Here is a 14,204-nt window from a genome sequence, read left to right as displayed (position 1 = left end):
CTTTCAAGAGCAAATTAAAAAGCAGAGTACAGCATTGTACTTATGGAAAATTAACAATAAATATATCAGAAATCACCTCTGGATAGGTCTTCGGAGTGTCATTTTAGTACATCACTGTGAATTCTTAATGAGAAACACTGTCTTGGCTATGGAATTTAAAAATGTTGGCAAACATGGTATAAAACCTCTTATCTCAGCTGAGTATGCTCTATTTCATTTCTCTATTCTACTCAGAAATGACCCTTTCCTCATGCCCATGCCCAGTTGAACTATTTGGTTTGTCCTAGCTGCTAGCTACTTATATGCTTTTCATCACGACGGCTTGGTTACAGGTCTTGAACTTTCATTTGGTGAGGAGAGAGTCCCGACATCAATTGAGTAGGGACAACGTGTAGAACAAGACGTGCTCTAAGCAAGAAGCAGATGTTTTATAGTAATTGAACAATAGAATGAGAAGGATCCGAACAACCGTGTAATCCAGCCCCCTGGCTGCTCTTCCTGACTCAGTGCCATTCTCTCCTATCATTTTACAGATGGCAAACCAAGGTTCTGTACAAACAAGTACTGTCCTCACTGCACGTAAATTGTGCAGGGCAGCTGAGAAATGGGAAAAGTAGGGCACAGGAATGGCATAGACCAGTTATTTTAAATTGTGTCTCCAAGTGGCCTAGGAATTTGAGTGAGGCACTCTTCAGTGAGCTCAGTGCCCTTCTTCTCTCAGCTGGGTAAGAATGTTTGGGTCAGAAAATGATAATCGTCTGTTGCTAATTTTTTCAGGTGATAAAGACATTGAGAGATATAAAACATCCTGATTATCAGTTTTTGTCAAAATTAGGGTCAAAACTTCGGGTTGGGGGTGAAAGTGTCCCTGGCACTGTGGGATTGACAATGTCTTCCTGACCAAAAGGGGTGAAAGAAATGTAACTAACTAAGGTATCAATGGCTAAGAGAATTCAAATAGTTGAGATGGTATTCCGGAGGCTACTCTTAGGTGAGCCTCAGTTAGACACTGCTAATTACCACAGTTTTCAAATCCCAATCAAAACCATCCTGTTAACCCTAAAGAACACCTAGGACTCTATCTGAGATTCTATAAAAGTTTCACACCCTAAGATTACTTTCCAGAAACCTACAACCTCCAGATGGCTCCTAGGCCAGATAAGTCCTGAAACCCAGGGGTACCAGCCTCTCTCCAAGAACACCAACTAGCTCCATCCCCCTAGCTCATATTATTGACATCCCTTTCCCATATGAAAAAGTGTGAAGGGTCATAACCCAAAACCCCTAAAGATTGGGAAAAGGATCAAAGGAGAAGGAGGAATTATAACAGAGAAGATAAGATTTAACAAATGAGTATGACTGCTGAATCATTATGTTGATATTTCTTTTAGTCTCTAGTGTCTTGGAGCAGCTAGAAGGGAAAAACCTGAAATGGTAGAACTGTAACCCATACTAAACTCTTAAATCCATTCTTTAACTACTGGTTACAATGTACTTTGGAATTTATTGCTTTTTTTGTACATATGTTATACATTTTTTTTCCCCCACCCATCAGCAGTAAGCAAATAGAAGAATCAGCACTGCTAAAGAAAATCGGTAGTTTGGGCTCTAGATCCAGCTCTGTAGATACTGACCAGTGTGACTGTAGAATCCTTCATTTCTTCTTTTGTTATAAAAAGCAGCCAATCTCTTCCCTTTTCCTTCTCACAGGATGATTTGGAGAACCAAGTGAGGTATCAAAAGGAAAGTTCAGGGCAGGCCATGGTGGCTCAGCAGGCAGAGTTCTAGCCTGCTATGCTGGAGACCCAGGTTTGATTCCCAGTTCCTGCCCATGCAGAAAAAAAAAAAAGGAAAGTTCTATGGAAAATAAAATTTTAAACACTAAAGGAACGGTGTTATCTTTAAAAAATGTAGAGCCCTGGAAAATCCCAGAGGTGAAAGAAGTGGTCTGCTGGGAGGGAAGTTAGCGGTAGGAAGTGAGGAAATAAGTTGACTTATTTTTAGGGCCCAGAAGAACTATGAGGCCTTAGCTCTAGAAAATGAAGCTGGAACCTTCAGGTAAAAGCCAAAAAGGCTTCAGCTGAGGGAGAGGTCAGGCCCAAAGCCACAATTAATGGAGTATTGCACAGCGATCAAGAACATGACTTCAGAGAGTCAGACAACCCACCTTTAAATCTCCACCACTTACCAGCTTTGGGATTGTGAGCAAATCATTTATTCACTGGGTTTTCATTTCCTCATCCATAAAATGGAATAATAATCATCCTTCCCTCATAGTGTGACTGTGAGGATTGAATAAATTAATCTCTTTGAGATACCCAATGCAGGCAAATATCCAGTTTCAGAGCATGGGCCCTGGAGCCAGAATGCCTGAAATCAAATCCTCACTTTGCTACTTTCCAGTCACACTATATCCGGAAAATTGCAGAGGCTCTCTGTGCTCCATTTTCCCAATCCATAAAATATGAATAAAAGCATCATCCACCTCATAGAACTGTTGTTAAGTATGGAATGACTAAATCCACATACACTTTTAATGCCTGGCATATAGTAAGGCCTCAATAAAAGTGAGTTTGTAAAGTTACCATATTCACTATAATTAATTATTATATCTAAATATGTATAATTATGCATCATAAATGTAATTAGTGTTATAGTTAGCCGGAGGCAGAATTCGCAAATATTTTCAGATCTGAATGAAACCTAAAAGGGCAGAAACTCCTCCAACAGTTTGCTCTCTAATGCTTTGAGCGTAAATTATTGCTCTTGAACAAACAGACTGTGTCTCTGAGTTTGGACATCAATGGACTTGAAGCACACATTAGGATAATCTCTTAACCATGTCTAAATATTCATTGTAGTTAAACCTTTGTTACAATGATGGAGTCCAGCAATAATTCCTCAGGCTGCTGAGCCACCGTGTCCAGGGTAGTCAGAAGGTTGGACATGCTGCATGGAAGACCCAGAGCCTTGCCCAGGTGGGGCTCTGAGCCCCACTCATTCTACCCCATCAGATCTGCCTCCTCTCTCCAACCTAGCACAGATCCTGGCATGTAAGACATGCTGCATAAAGATTTGTTGAATTAATGAATTAATCAGTAAAGGATGAGTGAATGAGGAATAACATTCTTCTTGATATTTGGACCTGGAAGAGGCAGTGTCATAACCCATATTGTGACTCGAGCTGTGAGTCACCAGATGTCCTCAATGATAGCCAAGAAAGAAAAAATGATTGTGAAAAGACAAGTGACTCGAGAGGCCAGAAGCCCATAATATGGCTATGACTCTAGGGATTTTTCCAAATTTGGATCCAACCCAGTAGATTCTGATATCCGGGCGAAGTGGGCACATTAATAGAGGTCCCTGGTAGAGAGCCATGATCACAGTCACCAGGAGAACCCGTTCATCTCACCAGGACCGTACCCTCTATCTGGGGGCAAGGGATGAAGAGGGCATGATTGGAGGATTTGTGGATGGTATAGAGGAGGAGAGCAGGACTGAACACCTGCCAGGGCTGCGGCTCAACAGAAAGTGAATTAGGGCAGGCTCTGGTTCAGGTGGAGAAAGGAAAGCTAAGCAGCAAACAGCTGAGCAGGAATTTACTAAATTCCTACTTTGTGCAAAGAACTAAGTGCTATTCATACATTATCTCATTTAATCTCTATACTTTTATAATCTCCATTTTATAGCCAAGGAAAATGAACTTCAAAGAGACTAAGGGTTTTTTTCCTAGATCACACAATTTCGAACTGACCAAGACAAGCTACAAAGTCAGTTCACTTGATTTCAAAGCTCATGAGATTTTGGGGACCCTTTGCTCCTTCCCAGACTCGTTGGACCTACGTAATCAGGGTAGATAGAGATTAGGAGGCTAGGCTGCAGCTGGGTGGATAGGCTGATATCTAGACTAGAGCCCCAGGTCCAGGGTAACAGATGCTAGATCCCACCTGCTGGTGGATTCTTCCTATGGAATACTGCTTAGTGGAGCTGCTTGGCTTGGGAACTAAGCATGGCTGAACCCACAGGTGGAAGAAATAAGAGATGGAAGAGACTTGCAGATGGCCCCTGAAAACCCAGTATTGACAGGACTATTGTTTTCTGGCTGCTTGATTCAATCTCTATTTCATCTTCCATAGAAAAAGATGCCTTAAAGGGAGAAGAGATGGTGAAACTGACTGGTTGGAGGTGGTCAAACGCCCCCTTCTAGTAGCTATGTAGATGGATAAACCTACTGGCTTCATTACCATGTCTCCCGCATATGATTGCAAAGCCTGCAGAGAACAGGGAGCAAGATAAAGGAGCAGGGAGAACTGGGAGATTTTAGGTGTTAGCCTTGCAAATGGCACTGTGATCTTTTGCACATTTCTTAACCCCTCTGGGCTGCAGTCAAATAATCCATAAAAAGGAATCAGTAACATTAATGAAAATGAAGTTCTAGTTTTACTAGCACCTTTCAATTGATAATAAGACTCTGCATGTATTTATTTTCTCAAATGCTTCCATGTACATAGCCATAGCTCAATCTTCTAAAAACCCTATGAATAGGTTGGGAGTGGGTGGAGGCGCTGCTAACTCCACTGAATAGACTGGGAAAGAGACTCTGAGATGATGCATTTTGTTCAAGGCCAAAAAGTTCAAAAGAAAAACTGATGTTAACGAGTTGATGTTGTGTGATACAGAAAATGCATATGGAGCCAGATAGAGTGTAGCTTAAGAACAGTGCAATCAAAATGAAAATGTTGTGAAATGTTGCTATGTCGGTTGTAGAAATGAAGAAACAGAACTGCAGGGAAGTTAAGAAAGCAGCACAGGAATAGAATAGTGGAACTGGGATAGGAATCCAAGACTGCCTAACTGCCCAAAGCCTTATGTTCATTTCTCCTCCCTAGGCTGCAGAATGAGACATTCTTTAACAAGCCTTTGTTGAGTTATTTTATGCACTGGCCTCTTATCCAGACACTGGGGAAACAATGACCATTGCCAGGTCTCTCCTGAAGCTTATAGTCTGACAATTAACAAATAAGTGAAACTTTTACATTAAGTGGCACATATGTTAGCCCAAGCAATCAAACAAGCAAATGACCACAACAATTTAAAAAATCTCAAAACCATTGCTGATTTTTTTAGATGGGATGGGGAATGCCAAAAACACTAAAACTTGGTTATGGTTACTTGTCAGCACCAAATGAGCAATATTTCCACCTGGCCCCCTTGCCACATGTTTGCAATGCAGGCTCTCTGCCTCACTCTGCAGGCTCCTGTATGGTGGCTGGCTTCCCAGCTCACCTCTACACGAACTTGATTTGAAAAGGTTTACTAAGCAAATTAATAATGTAAACGAGATTGCAGCTTGCACCTTCTTGGGTGCAGGAGCAGCGGTGAAGGCCTACTGCACAATAATTGTTTGCATACATATGGAGGCTGCAGCTGCAAATGAGTCTGTAATGCTCTGGAGAGCATCCATCAGGGCCTTTAATAGGGGACACTTTGGTACTCTTTGGATTGTTTTTTTGTGTATATTACACAGATAATAGCAAATCTACAAAGTGCTTTATAACTTATAATGTGCTTTTCATTTAATTCTCAAAACAACGCAGAGACATGGGCATTAGGAAAGTTTCCATTTTACAGATGAGAAAATTGAAGCTTTGAAAGACTAAGAAAATAGGCACAGACTTGGTGAGTGCCAGTGTGGGGTCTCTAACTCAGAGGTCTGCCTCCAGATCTAGGGTGTGGCTGGAAGTTTTCTAACAAACTAAACAAAACAAAATGCCTTTCTAAAATTCAATTGTTTGTTTACATGCCTTTTCGTAAAAGCTAGCCTTTAACTGATTAACACTGTGACAACTTTGATTTAATTCTCACCATAGCCTAAGAAATAGGTAATGTTATCTCCATAAAGAAATGGAGGCTCAGAGAGGTTATGTGACATTTCTAAGACCATATGGCAGGTGCTGAGATCAGAATTCAAATGGGGCCTGGGTGAAGGCAAAGCCCAGCTCTTGTACCACCCATATTGTAATTCACTCCAGGGGAGGGGTGGTTGTTAAAGACCCAGATCCCTGAGCTCCACCCAAGACCTGCCAAATCAGAGTTACCGAGGGTGGGCTCTGGACTGTGCCTGGTTAGGAAGTTTCCTGGAGATTCTGATGCTGTCATTCTTTTGAGAATGCCATGTTGCCTCTTGTTTGGTCTATGCTGGGTCTCCTTTTGTTCTATATTCCTTACAGAAATAAGAAGTGAGCTGCAGATGTCCCCCAAACAGCAGAGGAGATACCCACCAGCTAGCTCTGAAGCTACCATTTTTTCCATGTGAAGGGCTGTGGGAGGGTGTCTCTGGCTGGATTAAGCAGAGATGCAGCCACTCATTTATCCATTCCCCACTCCCCTTCCACAAACCCGAGGCAGCCATGGGTCCCAGGTGCCTATCAGGGAGGAGAGCAAGCCCTTTGAGCCCCATTCTGACATTTCCATTTATTACACAAATGAAAGAAGTTAAATTAGGTCATATCAGGGACTTGCAAATCACAATTGTGCCAGAGGGTTCTTCCATGGCCACAGTGGGGAACTGTTCCGAGGGTTCATCAGATGCTTCTGTTTTTTAAATTTCTCATCAAATCAAGAAGTTCCTGGTGCCCAGCTTCTCTGGCATGATGTCTGTCCATGGGCTGGGTCTTTTGGATCTGCAGTGATAATTCAGAGCCCAGCTTTGGCTTTTGGCTCTAACAGGGGCTTATCTTACAAGTTCAATGATTAAAGCTGTATGGGCTTTGGAGTTAGGGACCTACTTGAATTATATCTAACAAATACTTATTGAGCAGGGCACTGTTTCAGGGCTGGACCCATATCTTCAAAGAATTTATCTTCCAGGGGGATCACACCCAGTCCACACCACTTATAAACTGGGGATATCAGGCTAGTCCCTTATCCTCTCTGAGCCTCAGTTCATCATCTGAGCCCTTTTCATTATCTGAGACTGCGGGTGCTCCAGATATACCATACATGCCTGAATAAGTCAATTCCTCGTATTTGCCAATGGAAAGATGTGTTAGGGATGTAGATGAATAGTCAAAGGTTGACTTATAAGTATTTAATTTATTAATTTAGTTACACATTCATTCGCTCCACATGCCGTTGCTTCTGGTAGGAGGGCTTGTGTGGATTGGCATGTGTCCTTTCCCTTGAGCCTGGGGCTGAATTTCTGACTCCCTTCCTAATTCTCTGAAGTGAGACAGTCAAGCCTTTTGCACACAGTCAGCATTTGATACCTGCTGCTGAATCAGTGCCTGAATAAATGAATAATTTGCCATGGAAGGAGCTGGTCTTCATTCAAAGTTCTGGCTTCTTTTGATGGATCGCATTTGCAGGAATAAAGAAAAACTCAGCACTCCCATGGGGCAGGTGGTTAAGGATGGTTACCCTCATGTTCAAAGATCCCACAATGTGTTAAGGACCCACTGGAAACTTGTGAGCCATGGCAGCTGCTCTCCTCTACGTTAGTAAGGGGGATAATTGTGTTTTGTTTGTTTGTTTGTTTGTTAGTAAAGTCAAGTGAGAACTAAAATTTAGAATATTTGTTTTATTCTTAGCAGGTTTATTCTCTTTTTTTCCCCCTATAATAATGATGGGTCTTTAAATGCTGATTTACATGATTTCTGTTAGAAAGATATTAGGCTTTAGACAGACTCACCACATTTGAATTCCTTACCCTTTCACTTCCCAGGATTTGGGGTGGGCACACGGGGAATCCTAAAAATCAGATGATTTAACACTACCCACTAACCCTCCACTGTACAGGTTAACTGAAGAGAAGGATGTGAAAGTGCTTTGTAAACTATGTCTCCATATAGGTCTAATTAATATGACTATTTTTATTCCCTTAGTTATTTCTGTTTTCCTCTCTTTTTAATAATTGCAGAATCTTTGGTTTGGAGGACAACAGGTCCACAGGCTAACTGCACCAGAATCACCCAGGGTGCAAGTTAAAACACACTCCCTCGGGGCCAGCCCAGAACTACTGAATCAGATTTGGGTGGAAGGGTGGTTAACTGTGGTTCATAACACAGCCAGGTTTGGGAGACACTGATCTAATCACTGAGCAGGGGCTACATCCTGGAAGAGTGGTCCTTCTCACTCTGCTTGCATATCTTTAAGGAGACGGAGTTCACTGCCTCAGCAGGCAGCACCGGCCATCTCCAGCCATCTGATTGTGAGAGTCTTCTGTCTGATTCTCAGTCAACATCTGTCTTCCTGCAGCTTCTACTCCTCAGTCCTAGTTTTCCTTTTGGGGCACATAAAGTAAGTTTTAAACTTCTTCTACATGATGCTAACCTTTCAACTTTAAACTCAGGATCTCTCCTTCTTTGGGTTTTCCAATTGGCCCTTATAGCCTCTTATTCACCTCTCCTCCTTTTATGTCTTCCCTATTTCCCTTGTCTGAGCACAGAAGAAGAGTGACTTGAGAAGATGCCAACACCATGCAGGAAATTAGTTGCAGAGCCCAGATCAATGGGAAAATTTCATGCTGGTGCTTTATAGACAACTCATCTCACCTCATCCATAACAGTCCTGGGATGTGTATTATCATGCCAGATTTGCAAATGTGTTCACTGAAGTTCAGAGGGGCGAAGAGACTTGCCCAAGGTCACTCAGCCAGTACCCCAGGAACAGAGGCAGGGCTGCCTGAGTTCAGTCCAGTGTACTTTCCATGTCCCAAACCAGCTCCATTTAGCACCAATAGGACGTGATTTAGAAAATTAGACTGAGCCAAAGCAAGAGAGATGGCTACCAATCTCTGGAACTATCTCTCCATCCTCTCTGCAGAGATGCAAACACCTGCAGCTATTATCTGGGGGGCTGGTGGAAAGCCTTATAATACACCCAGGTATATATTTATCACTTTAAAAATCAAGGCAATTTCTTCACTTGACAAAGGTAAAATCTTTTAAAGCTTTGGAGGTTTCAGAAGGGGAATAAGAAAAGACATTAATAGAATGACATATTTTTGGTGTAACACTTCAGAGAAAACTCTGGGGGAAAAAAATAAAATGAACGCCCTAAATATGGTTCTTCTTTTTTTTTTTTTTTTTTTAACATTATGAGCTTCAAAGGAGTGAGCTGAGCTAGGTGTTTGAGTGCCCCAAATCTGTAAAGGATTTAAATACAACAAAAGATCTCTTGGATAGAGCCTCTGCATCAGTCTGGTAAACTCTGTCCTCCTGAATGTTGGGTTGACTATTTTTGAGCTCAGTGACTGTGGGAAAAATACAAAACCTCTTTAGTTCTCAGTTTCATCACATAGGATATAAGGATGGGGACACTTAACTGGCAGAAATTGTGGGGTAGATTTCTATTAAATTGAATGGTCTATGGGAAGGCACGTTATATGGCAGATGGTAAAGATGCAATCCATGGTTTTACATCCTTGTTCCCAGGAAAATGGAAATATTTTCCTTAATCTATTGGAGGGGCTTTTATTTAAAAATTGAGAAATGACTCATTTAAGAGGATATTAGGGATTGAATTATGTCCCCCCAAAAGACATGTTCAAGTCCTAATCCCTGGTCCTATGTATGCCAACTTATTTGTAAGTTGGATCTTTGAAGATGTTCTTAGTTAAGATGAGGCCAAACTGGATTAGGGTTTCCTTATAAGCAGTAAAAGTTTGGACACAGAGGCAAAGAGAGAAGAGATAGAGAAATGGGTTTGTGTTGGAGGCAGAGTTTGAGTTATGCCGTCACAAACGAAAGAACTCCGTGGGTTTTGGCCACCATGCTGCAGGTAGCAGCATGAAATGGGCTCTCCCCTTTACAGGAAGCACAGCTCTGCCAGCACCTTGATTTTGCTCTTCTGGGCTCCAGAAGCGTGAGACAACAAAGTTCTCTTGTTTAAGCCAACTAGTCTGTGGGACGTTGTTGTAAAAGCCCTGGCAAACTAAGATGAAGGACTATAAAAACATCTCCAGCTACTCTGGCTAAATTCTTGAGGCAAATATCAATTCTGCAAGTAATTAGGAATATTTTGTGTTCATGGGGAAGCTGGGGAGTTGGGAAACCTGGACTCTGCTTCTGTCTCCAGCACAGTGGCAGGGGGAGGCTACTGACCCTATAGCCAGGCCAACCCCCATCTTCCTTACTAACAGGCCTGATTCTGTTTAGAACCAGTGGCAATTTGCTCAGGGAAGGTGGATCTGACCCAGGGGGTTAATCAACATTGGTCAAGCCAGCCACAGAGCTCTCACTTCCCTCTGCACATGTCTTGTTGGCCCATGACCCAATTCTGGCCATCGAGGCAAAAGGGGGCTTCTTGAAAATATTTTCCTTTCTGATGAATGCCTTTTTCCTCCCTGGCCCCATAAAGGGCTTATGAGGATGTGATGTGGATGCCTGAAACGAGGGCAGCCTTCTTGAGACCATGAGGGGGAAACAAAGAATTGGAGAAGCAAATTCAGAACTCTGAAATGATTAAGCTGCAGAATTAACAGACCCTGGAACTGACTACCCTGCAATTCTAGTTATGTGACATAATAAACCCCTATGTTTTCAGCCACCTTTATCCAAAATAGCATCCTAACGAATAAAAACATCTCACTTTGTGACTCTAGACACTTCTCTCTCTAGTCTTCAGTCTCCTCTTGTATTAAATGACAGGGTTAGGTTAGATTTATGTTGGCAAACCAATGGCCCATGGACCAGATCTATCCTACCAGTTGTATGTGGGTTGTCTTATGCAACATAACAAGTCAAACATACTTCATGTCTCATTTTGCCAGGCTGCAATGACAAATAACACATAATGGATTCGTTTAAATAATAGGAATTTATTGGCTCATGGTTTTAAGGCTAGGAGAAGCCCCAAATGAAGGCATCAGCAAGGTGACAATTTCTCCCCCAAAGTCTGTACATTCTGGTGGGGCTGCTGGTGGTCTTTGGGTTTACTTAGTTTGTATCCCTGCCCTACATCACTTTCTGTGTTCCATTGACTCTGGCTTCAAATTCTCCTCTGTGGCTTTTTCTCTAGGCCTGAACTTACTCTACTTATAAGGGACTCTAGTAATGCGGATTAAGAGCCATCCTCTTTCAGTTGGGCCAGACCTTAACTAAAATAACATCTTCAAGAGATATTATTTATGATGGGTTCACACCCACAGGAATGCAGATTAAGATTAAGAATATATCTAAAGGGAGGCACATAATTCTATCTACCGTACATAAGAAATAAGTATGTGAGCCCACTACTTGCACAAGCAGGGGATAGTATAGCTGATTGAATTATTAATATCACTAATACATGCAAAACAATATGTTATAGATAAAATATATAATTGGGTCAAGTATATAAAACCAATGCTTAAAAAAGAAAACAAACATTTCATAAAACCATCTAAGAGCTTTTCAACATTTCGCTTAACTTCCATTCTTCGAACCAGCTGTGGAACTGTGTCCAAGTCACTTAAAACATCTGAACCTCTCTTTCCTCAATTGTGGAATGAGGGGGATAGGACAAATTCCAGGACTCCATAATTACTCAAGTCCAGTCCAACAACCATATTTCCTAGCACCAGAAGAGAGACCCAAGGAACGTAAGTTAGGCCCTCACCTTTTGGGAGTTTATGACCTAGCTGAGGAAACAAAGCAGAAACATGCAAAATACAGAGTCACAGGCAAAGGGTTTCTATGGGATCAGTGCTCAGCATCATGGGATTTTAGAGTTAGGAGAAATTTTAAAGCCTCTTCCCTCTATATCACATCTACATTAAACAACCTCCTCTTCTTTCATACTCAGCTTCACTCCTTCCCTCTCCAGAAGCCCCCAAAACTGTATGACTTAGCACCCTCTTATGCTCACACAGCTCTGTGCCATCTTTAATTGTTCGTTTGTCAGTCTTCCCATCTTGCTGTGGCCCTTTAAGGGCTGGGAATGTAGTATACTTCTGTCTTTAAAAAAATTTTTTTCTTGCTTTTCTATGACCACTCACTCTTTATTTTGGTAACAACACTCACTGATTGAGGGAACCATGCCAGCATCCCATTGCGTGTGGTCATGATGATACGGTTGATAAGGATTTCCCTAAACATGCATCCTCCCTCTGGTGGGCAAGTAAAGGTTAGGTGGATTCTTTCTTTAGGGAATTTGAATCATAAGTTAATTGACAGAATATCAAAGAAGAGTTTGAAACTGAAGCATTCTCCCAGCACTATCCATCTGCTCCTGCTTCTGAGAGCCAGTGAGCTGACCTTGCTCCTCTCCTCCCTTGGATGCTCAATCCTTTTTCAATTCTGTGAGCACCTTGGTACTTTTCTTTTTATCAAGTCAGAAGGAGCCATTTCTGTCTGGCTCCTAATTGACAGGCTCCTTCTAATCAGAGGATCCTAACTGATTCCAGAATCAAATCTTTTTCAACTTTGGGCCTGTCACCGAGTCCAGCATGCGGTAAACCCTGGGGACAAAATATTGAATGCTAAGTGAATAAACTTTCCCTGAATGCCAACATCCACTCTGCAGCATCCCTGACAGATGTTCCTCTCTTCCTCTTTCTACCAAAACATGGTCAAAAACAGGGAACTCAGTATCACACTAGCCAAATCAGCCTATGTGAAAATTTGTCCCAAATGAATTCTTTCACACATCCAAATTGTTCGAACGTTCTTCCCAAATGAGTTAAAATCATACTCACAGTAACTTCTCCCAGCTACATCTTGTTCCTGGCGGGGACCTAGAGCATTCTTCAATCAGATCATTTCAGAGGCAAGGCTAGCAACATCTCCAGGGTTTCAGGGTTTGCTGGGAGGTCTCTAAGGGATAATAATATCTTACATTTGAAAGGCAAATAACACCTAGAGGGTTTTCAGAGCTCTTTCCCAACCATTATGTAATTCATTCTCACTAAGACCTGAGACACAGATTGCTATGGGATTACTAGTTTCCATTTTGTAGATCAGGAGACTCTATTCCAGGAAGATTGTACAATTTTTCTTTCCAAGACTCACAGCTCATAAAGGGCAGAGTTGAGACTCAATCCTTGATCTTGATGGCTTAATTCTCCCATATCCTCCATTCTACATGTGTGTCTTCCCACAAAACTAAAATAAAAATCTCTGTGATGGAAGATATGATTATGATTAGCCAGTCCACTGGTCAGTTTAAAACATATGTACTTTACTCCTTACATCTTCCAAGAGAGGTGTGATTATTTCTATTTCATAATTGAGTGAACAGAAAAGCTCAGAGCAGTGAAAAGACTTGTCCAAGGTCACTATGTCATAAATATAAAAATTGACCTTTGAACCTGATAAAGAACACAGGCATATAAGGAGTTAGATTGTGCTTGTGTGAGCCCAGAAAGCTTGCCACTAAGTCCTGGGAAATTTTGGCCCTAAGACCTCAACAAGGTCAATGGCCCTTCCCTTACATACCATCCTGTGGCTTCAGGGCCCCCTTTGCTGGACTCCTCCTTCCACATCTCTAAAGTCCACTTCTGCTCCCTCCTTACATATTTGCATTAAATGGTTTTCAAAGTTCTGTACAGAGCTTTTGTTGCTGAATGATTTATGAGGGAAGTGAGAAAATTAGCTATCCATGTGGGAAGCATTCAGGTCATATTTATTTTTCCATCTGTGGGCAGGATCAACTTAACATGGAATTTGCTTCCCACAGTCGCAGTAAGACCAACAAGAAGTATTTGTATTCTGCTATTCTGCTTTTTCCTAGCCCCTTCCCTCAGAGGAAGGGTGTTTTCTTAAAAATTTCTGTAAGATGCTATTCTCGGCACTGATAACATAATAAAATAATGGTAAAGTTAATTATTGGCAGATTAAAATGGAAGTGCTCTCTCAATTCTTAGGACATCCACATTACTATCGAATGAGTTTATTGTGATTAAAATGATTAATGGCATTCCAGTAAATACCAGAGAAATTAAAATTTTGAATAAAAAGAAGGTTGAAGTCTTATCATCATTAGAGTACATCAAGGAAAAAATGAATGTTCTCCTTATTTGCTTACATTAGGAAAGAGATACAGAACAAATAAAGAAAATCATTTGAATCTTGGCAAATATGGAAACTGGGGGCTTATTTTCTTATTCAAAGGTCAAAAACAGACCCAAGCATATAATATTTTTAGCATATAATAAAGTAGAATTTTTACTAGGGGAAAAAAATGGATTATTAAGCAAAGGTATTGGGACAATTGGTTAATCATTG

This window comes from Tamandua tetradactyla, chromosome 2 (genome assembly GCF_023851605.1).
Source record: "Tamandua tetradactyla isolate mTamTet1 chromosome 2, mTamTet1.pri, whole genome shotgun sequence".
NCBI classification, from domain to species: Eukaryota; Metazoa; Chordata; class Mammalia; order Pilosa; family Myrmecophagidae; genus Tamandua; species Tamandua tetradactyla.
This window is presented reverse-complemented; position numbering follows the sequence as displayed.